Below are 9,222 nucleotides of genomic sequence, written 5' to 3'. Positions count from 1 at the left end.
TGAGCGTGAAGAGAGATTGAAGCAGCACATCCCTTCGAAGTCCTCGCAGCCATGTCCGTGGGCAAGCAGCAGGAAGTCAATTACTGCTCGATTTTGGAGTGAGGCATGTCTTGTGGTTTCTTCTTCCTTTAAGAGATCGCTCAGGACAGCAGAAGTAGCATTAGCTTGCTTACTGAGCCAGCACTCAAGGTGATTTATTTCACCCAGGGCCTTAGCTGCAGCAACCCATGGTAGGAATATAGAGACCGCTATCTTTTTAGGTTTGTTCCAAACGTATAATTTGGGATCGCAATTTTCATCAAATGCTGTGTAGGACCTTTTTGTGGCGTTTTAATTCGCTCTCTTTTTTCCAATTGTGCAACAAGGTGATATTTGGAGTAAGGGTAGAAAGTTTTCCTAGGGTACAGGGACCTCCCTGGAGTCGTGAGGGGATCCCAGCCCATACTCTGTCACCACAGATGAGAAACGTTCCCTTGGGTAGAACTTTGGGATGGAGAGAGGACACAGAGATCACATGAGCAGTGTAATTACACCAATCGTGAGGGTTGTAGGCTTTGTTAATTGGTGATATGTCTTTTCGGTATGTGTTTTTGTTCAGGTCAATTTCAGGCAAATTATTCTTTGGACAGGAATGGGGCTTCTGATAGGGAATATAAGCAAAACTTGTTATTTTTATGGTAGGAGGGGAGGGTTAGGGTTCCTTTCTTGTTCCTTTCCTCTGTTCCTTCCACCCCCCCCCCATTTATTTTTAGTTTTTTACTGATTTTTTTTTTGTTTTTGTCTATGGTGCTAAGGGTGGGGGAGTGGGTAAAAGGTTAGAGGCTTTTGGTAAGGGTTGATAAAGGGGGTAATAGGGTTTTTAGGGTAAAAAGGGTAATACCATCTAATTCAGAGAACAGTTTTGTTTGCAGGCTGTGCCTGGCCTAGGGCTTGATGCCACAGAATGTTGTTCAGCTTTCTGTTTTGTCTGCTGCTGTGTGATGGGACAGTCGTCTCCTCCCCCTGTGGACGTTTGGTGACGTCTTCGTCTCCAGGCCGAGCTGGTCTGGTTTTGAGGAGGTCTTGTGTTTGACTCAGGAGGATTCTTGTCACTGCTTGTGGAAGTGGTATTTGCAGCGCCTAGGTATGGTTTTATGTTTTTCCCTGGGTACCATCTTGGACCAGATGGTAGTAGAACACACGCATACCCTCTTCCCCAGGTAATCAGTTCGAAAGGTCCCAAGACTTTATGTGTTTCTGGGTCCTTCACCAGCACAGGTGGTTTCTCCGTGAGCTTTGCTTGGGTGGTATTTGCAAAGTGGCGAAGTATTGGTGTATCAGGCTCTGAGGTTGTACAGTTCAGGAAGTTGATGACATAGAGAGCCTTGCAAAGTCTTTCAACTGGAGAAATTGTTTTCATTCCTCTCTGTTGCTGATTGAGGACTCTTTTGAGAGTTTGATGTGTCCTTTCTACGATGGATTGTCCTATGGGGTTTGCAGGTATACCTGTCTTGTGTTGTATTCCCCACTCACTGAAGAACTCTTTTAACTTACGAGAGGTATAGGCAGGTCCATTGTCTGTTTTGATCTCCTTTGGTACTCCCAGGGTAGCAAAGGCAAGGAGACAATGTTTTATGGTGTGCTGCGCAGTTTCTCCTGGATGTGTTGATGCAAATACTGCTCCTGAGAATGTATCGACCGATACATGCATGTACTTTGACCTTCCAAAAGGTGCAAAGTGGGTTACATCTGTCTGCCACAGCTGGCAGCTGTTTAAACCTCGGGGATTGACTCCCGTCCCCACAGATGGTATCTGGTAGTTTTGACAGTTCGGGCATGTGGCAACAATAGCTTTTGCCTGATCTTTTGAAAGCTTGAACATTCTGATAAGGGCAGGCACATTTTGATGAAAAAATGAGTGTGACAACTTTGCCTGGGCAAAGATGTTAGGGACATTAGCAGTCTCTATTGCCATGGCTAAGGTGTCTGCTTTCCTGTTCCCTTCTGCAATGAAACCTGGGAGGTCAGTGTGTGACCTCACATGCATTATATAGTAAGGTTGTTTTCTGTGGGAAATTAAGCGTGTTAATGTAGAAATCAATTGGTATAACTTTGGATTGGAAACCTCTTTGAGAAGAGCATGTTCTGCTCTCATAACTATGCCAGCAACATAAGCTGAATCTGTGACCAGATTAAAAGGTTCGTCTTTGAATTTCTCAAAGGCTCTGACAACAGCTGCTAACTCCGCAATCTGTGGAGATCTCTCCACTATTTTTATGTCAGATTCCCAATTTTGGGTCTTAGGGTCTCTCCATGTCATTACCGACTTGTGGGATGACCCTGAGCCATCTGTAAAGATGGTTAGAGCTTTGAGAGGTGTCCTACTTTGGACTAATTTTGGGGTCAGATGAAATGTTACATCACGATTAAAAAGCTTATGTTTTGGGATATGTACTGAAATTTGGCCTGTATAGCTATCTAAGGCAAACTGGAGACTCTCATTGGTCTGGAGCAAATGCTCCAGGTCCCCAATGGTCATTGGCAAATATATGCATGTGAACTCACACCCTGCAAGGGAGCGGAGGCGAGTTCTAGCCTTTTTTATTAAATGTGCCATAATTTCTTGGAAGGTGGTAATTGTTTTTGTGGGTTGGTTATTTGTAAAGATCCATTCCAGGGTTAGTAACGGGTCTCGAAGTTGAGTGTCCCATTGGAAAATCAGTCCATAGAACCTAGGAGCTTTTCCCAGAATGACGAACTGGAAAGGCAGGCTGGGCTCGAAGCGATGGGCTTTGCGTGAAGACAGGGCATCCTGGACCTTGGTGATGGCACCTCGGGCCTCTGGTGTTAGAGTGCATGGAGAGTCCAGATTCTCCTTGTCCCGAAGATGGTTGAACAGTGGAGCGAGGTCCTCTGTTGTAATTCCTAGCAGTGGACGTACCCAGTTGATGGATCCGCACAGACTGTGTAAGTCTCTCAGGGTTTTTGGGTCATCTCGGATGGCGAGCTGCTGGGGTACGATGGTCCTTTCCCGGATCTGGAGTCCAAGGTAAGTCCATGGATTGGTGTACTGTATTTTGTCCTCACGGATCTCAAATCCTGCCTTTTCTATGGTTTCAATAGTCCTTTTAACCGCTTTGTCCAAGTACGTTTTTTCTGGTGCACTGACCAGGATATCGTCCATATAGTGATGGATGATTGCATCTGGGAATAGGTTCCGAACAGGAGACAGGATGTGAGCAACATACCACTGGCATATACTGGAATTGCATCTAAGTCCTTGAGGAAGAAAACGCCAATGATATCTCTTGAGTGGAGCCTCTCTGTTAAGAGAGGGGATGGAGAAAGCAAACCGTGGAGCGTCCTGGGGATGCAGCGGGATGCTGAAGAAACAGTCTTTAATATCAATGATAGCAAGTGTCCAGTCTCTAGGCAGCATCGATGGTGAGGGCAGGCCAGGCTGGAGGGGACCCATGTCCTCGATGACCTCGTTGATTCTGCGAAGATCGTGGAGGAGCCTCCACCTGTCCGTTCCAGGCTTTTGTAGTACGAAGACTGGAGAATTCCAAGGGCTGGTGGTCTCTACGATGTGGCCTTTGGCGAGCTGTTCGTCCACAAGGGCATGTAGTGCGTGCAGTTTGACTTTAGAGAGTGGCCACTGCTCGATCCAGATCGGGTTATGGCATTTCCAGGTGAGACGAGGAGTGTCTGGCAGTGCGCGCTCCTCAGTGGCCCCGATTAGAAATCTGGACTGGGAATACGCAGGGACGCTCCCCACTGACATAAAATGTCCTGTCCATACAAGGTGATGGGGGCCCTTACCATAAATGGGCGGATGGTTGCCAACTTGCCTTCAGGCCCTTCGACGAGGATGTTGTTCTTGCTCCGCATGGAACTGTAGCTCCACCGATCCCTGTAATCATGCCTGCCACAGGTTGTAGCTCCCAGTGTGCTGGCCATTCTGAGCGCGCGATGATGGTCACGTCTGCACCAGTATCCAGCATCCCTGGTAGGTGGACCTTCTCTCCTCTGCAGGTGAGACCGCACTCGATGACAGGCTTACTGGGTCCCACAACTTGTATCCACATTGCTGTGGGGTTGAGGGGAAGCTGTTCCCTGTGATTCTTAGGGAGTAGAAAGGCCTGTGCGAATGGGGTACCCTTTGGAAGAAAATATGGTAAGTCTGTGCAGTACACCTGGACAAAGATTTCTTGTCCCGGGTGCACTGTTTGTACTTCTGGAACAACAAATATTTCCTTTGGGCTATGGAGAGTATCACCTATAATTAGGATGTTAGAAGGACCACCTTTTGGCCCACGTTTGCCTGTGGGAACACGATAAACATTGTCATTTTTAAAGTCAATGGACAGTGCAGTTACCAGTTGCCGGCGGGTTCCCGTTGGTATCGCTCCGTATGTTGGATCCTCCTCATGTGGTCTGGAATCTCCTGGGATGGTACGTGACTGGGTCTGGATGGCCTTTGATTTGGTGTCCTTGTGTGGGGCCCCCCCACGCTCCGATGGAAGTTTCCCGGGCGCAGCTGATAGTGCTGCTGATTCTGGGGCCTTTGGTGGAAATTGTGAGGGTACCTGGGAGGTGACCTCTCTGGACAGTCCTTTATAAAATGTCCAAAATCTCCGCAGTGGTATCAGCGGACCTGATCTTTAGAAGCTATTACTGCATATGCACTAGAAACTCCTTCTGCAACACCCTTAGTAACTGCTTGGGCCACTGTATCTTCAGTGGACAAGTGGCCTGTGCAGCTTTCCAGCATTTGCTCTATGGTATGCTCTGTGTCTAAGGGTAAGGCTCTCAGAATTGCTTTACATTTTTCATTTGAATTACTCATGGCAACTTTACACAACAGTTCTTTTCTTGCCTCTGTGCTCTCTATCTGTTTTTCCAGAGCATCCTTAATTCTGTCCACAAATTTGATAAAGCTTTCATCTATTCCTTGTTTGATAGTAGAAAAGTATTGGGTAGGGGTAGAGTCATCAGCGGTATAGAGTAAGGAGGTTTTTGCTGCTATAGCCACGTCTTGTAATGTCGCCTTAGGTAAAGTATCAGCTTGGTCAGAGGGATTTTGCAAATCTCCTTCACCTGCCAGCTGTTCGAGTGTAAAGTTTGACTTATCAGCATCTGCAGCATAGTTATCTGATAATGTTTTTAATTGCTTTTTCCAATGCCTTTCCCAAAGCATGTACTCGGCGGGAGAAAGGAGGCACTGGGCAATATTTTTAATATTGTGGGGTACCAAAACATGTGCTGAGAATGTAGCCTCTAGGAAATTTCTAAAAATATGTGAACTTCTACCATGTTCTTTGGCTGTATTTCTTAACTGCACAAGTTCTTTATTTGTAATAGCTTCCCATGTCTTTCTAGTAGTAGCACCTCCTCGTTTTCCCTTCTTATAATCTACTGGAAAGGCAGTGATTCTCTGAGCTAATTGCCAGTCCCCTGCCTGTTTGGCTTCCATTTTTATTTTTGCCCAAGGATAAATGTACTCTATGTCCAAATCAGAATTGCTGACACTGCTGTCATCAGATAACGAGAAGTGAGAGCTATCAGGCCTTGCCTTATGTTTCTTATGGCTGGCTGGAGCAACATTTGGCAGAGGTGCATGTGGCTGGATAGGGTATAAGGCAGCACATGGCAGAACGTGGCTACAGGGAGGCAGCTGTGCTGGGGTGGCTGTGCAATGCGTGATACAGCATGCACAGGACTGGGGGGCGTGGGGAGGGGGGGGCAGAACTGAACGAAGTCTGGGGGGTCCCGACCGGGGGTCCCTGAGGGGGGGTGTGTGGTTGCGCAGCATGGGTATGGGGGCAGGGGGGGTGCGGGATGGAGGAGGCGGCGGGACTGGAAGAGGGTGCCGGGGATACAGGGTGGCTTGGGTCTGGGGCGGATACGCGAGCGGGGGTGATTCCGGTGGCAGCAGGGATGGTGGGGGGGGGCGCGGATACGCAGGCTGACTGATCCCCTGCCGCAGCGGGGATGATGCCGGGCGCAGGGAAAGACGCGATGGTACCGGGGGGGGGGGGAGGGTGGGGGAGGGAGTGGGGGCGGGCGCGGCAGGGACAGGAGGGACGGAAAAGGGGGTGGGGGGGCCCCCAGCAGGGTCGGGGGGAGCAGTAAGAAGGGTGGGGTTTGGGTCGGTCTCGGCGGGAACTGCCGCAGATGCTCTCGGAGATAACACAGAGCAAGGAGGCGCGCAAGGTGAAGCTCCCGAGGGGCAGGTGGGGGGGAAGAGGGGATGGGGAGGGGCCGTGGGCGCAGCGGGCTTGGAGGGGTGCGGCGCAGACGGCAGGACGCTAGGACCCAGAGGAGTACTGGATTCCAGGGTGGAGGGGGGTGTTGTCTCCTCGATTAGCATTTGAAAGAGGCGCTTCTGTTAAGTGAGATAAGAACTTCCCGTTTTGATCAACAGAAGTTAGCCCTGAAGTTACTATCTTTTTGTTAGTTTTTTCTACAGCTTTAGTGATAGCGTGAAATATAGGTAAAAACCGGGTTACAGAAAAGTCTTGGTTAGTTTGAAACTTATATATCATGGTCCCAATTGTATCCCAAAAAGAGTCTAAGGTAATAGTCTGTGTATTAGTGTCTGGGAAGTGGCAGAGGATCAACTTTATAAATTTTTTCAGGTTAGTTTTTGAAAGGTTACCTTTAGAAAAAGAAAAGTTGTTAGAAGATAGGATTTCTAGGATTAGTGAATATAAATCTCTCTCGTTCTGGAATCGCTTAAATGTACTAAGCTTTGGTCCCATGTTTTGGTCCCCGCCAGCAGAAAAAAGAGAAAAAAAAAGAAAAAAACCAAAAAAAGGACCCAAGGAAAAAATATTTTGCGCGCAAGAAAGGCTGTGTTAAACTTACACTTCTTCAGCCAATTGTGGGTCAAAGTTCTGCTGGGGGTCGTCTGCTTGTCAGCCTCCGCAGCCACTCGCGTGCCCAGGTGTCGGTGTGTGGGTCGGCTGACCTCCTGTCCAGAAGAGTCCTTCTAAACCGAAGAGCTTCTCCTTCCAGGATTTCTGGCGCGGAGGCAGTGACAATTTCAAGAAGAAATGCTGCTCCTCTGAGATGCCGGGTCCGGCATTCAGTTCCGCGGCCAGAATATCACGGCGGTTCAGATGTCGGTCCAGGGGCCCCTCGCTGTTCGGGCGTCAGCTATGTTCGGTGCGCCAGCTATGGCCGGGCTATTACTCTCAGGGCAGAAGCCCAGCGGGGAATGCCGGCCGGCCAGGATAGCTCAGCGGGGGGGCTCAGGCACCCTAGGCAAGCTATAGTGATTTGCAGTCAGCTCTTTAGTGATTTCAGCTCTTTCAGCATGCCCTATGTGCCGCGCAGCAGACGCAGAGAGAGAGGGAGAAGCGCTGTATGGGTTCCGCAGGGTTCTTTTATTCGGGTCTCCGCGAAGGGTCCAGTGACAGCTCTCCTCTCTCAAACCGGGCAGAGTTAGGGGTTTTTATACCCTACAGGGGTTTTGAAAACTGTCCAATAGTAAGGGTCAGGGGAAAGTGACCTATGGATTTGCAGGGAGATAGCAGGGTCCGAAAGACGGAAGAGAGTGGCTTCTAAAGCCTTAGTCATGCTGACTTTGGTATTTCCTAGCTCTCAGGCTTCTGATCACCAAGGCCTTGCAGGCCTTGTGCCTGCTACAAAAACAATCCAAATACATTCCTCCTTCCCCCTCCCTTTTCTCCACCGAATGAAATAACATAATAGATTTACACCCAGTCACCATCTCTCAGGTAATCAACTTCCAGTCCATCATCACCCCTCCAATAATCAACCCTCAAATCCATCAGGGAGAGAAGAGTCCCCGCTTGCACCATAGGCCTCCCCCGGAAACACAATTGAAACCTCCTGTGCTTCCGTGTCACTCATGGCCCCGCCCAGAGAACATCGGCCCTCATGACTTCTTATCTCCCCCCCCCCCCCCCCCCCCCCATGTCCAGTGCTCTCACCACTGGACATGGGCCAGGACTGCTTTTAGGGTTCCCTGTTTAAAGATGCTCCACCCAGTTCCAGAAGCAGCAGTCTCTCAACTTCGGGGACACCAGTCCCCCCCAAATTTCACCCCCTGGGGCCGAGGGGCCTCGTGAACAGAGATCTCAAACCCTCTCTGAAGCCAGAGGGCATCTCACACACTTCTCACCCATCTCTGTTCTCACCACTGCTTCACCTCTCAACTTTGGGACACCAGTCCCCCCCCCCCCAAATTTCACCCCCTGGGGCCGAGGGGCCTCGTGAACAGAGATCTTCCTCTCCACGGAGACAGAGGGCATCCCACACCCTCCTCAGCCGTCTCTGTTCAGGCTACTGCTTCACTCTTGACTCCAAGGTATAGCCTCCCCCTAAATACACTCTCTGGGTCACAGGAAAAACACGGGTCTGTCCATGGCCATACAAGAAAGAGTCCAGCCCAAGGCCACTCCATCATCTCTTCCCACTTAGGATTCTTCTCACCGCTTCTGACATCTCTCACTCGTGCTCTCTTTCCTCACACTTGCCCACTGCTTCATCTCTCTCTCCTCATTCTGATTCAGGAGGATCAGTATTTGTAAGGTTTCCATTATTCTACCAAGGGGTTAAAATCTTTGCCTCTGTCTGCCCAGGACTCCCACAGCTGCTGGGCACCTTCTCTCGCTGCATCCCCCGCTTCTGGCCGGCTGTGCTGCCAGCACAGTCTCTATCACTCTCTCCCGGGGGGGGCTGCCCAGACATCCCAGGTCTCCTCTACCCCTGCACCTTTCGGGGCTCCAGCCTCCCTTCCCTCAAGCCGCATGGCCTTCCCCTCCCCCACCCAGACACAGCTGGGTAGGGGAGGTGATCAGACTCCATTCACCAATGCTGGATTCCAAAGAGGAAGTTTCTCTCAGAATGCTCTGCTTTTAACCCCTGTGTGTTCTCAGAGGCGTATCCAAATTTCCAGTGGCCACACCAGGTGCCCATTTCAAATCTGGCCACTGATTGGTTTGACCTCAGCTTTTCCAGAAACTCACTTCCTGGTCAAACCATGACAACTATGGAGATATTATAGCTTATGGATTGAGGGGTACACACAAGCAGTAAAATTTTATATGAAAAATGGACCAAGGAAGGTAATGTTAAGTTACAAGACTTGAAGTTAAAAACTAGACTAAGTAACAGCTTTAAGCTTATCATTGTTAGGAAAACCCTTTTCATCTGTACGGAAATGTAGAAAATGGAGTTGCTCATAAAATTCTAATTCAGGAGTGGGAAAGA

This window comes from Passer domesticus, chromosome W, assembly GCF_036417665.1.
Source record: "Passer domesticus isolate bPasDom1 chromosome W, bPasDom1.hap1, whole genome shotgun sequence".
In the NCBI taxonomy this organism is placed as follows: domain Eukaryota; kingdom Metazoa; phylum Chordata; class Aves; order Passeriformes; family Passeridae; genus Passer; species Passer domesticus.
Note: the sequence above shows the minus strand (reverse complement) of the source record.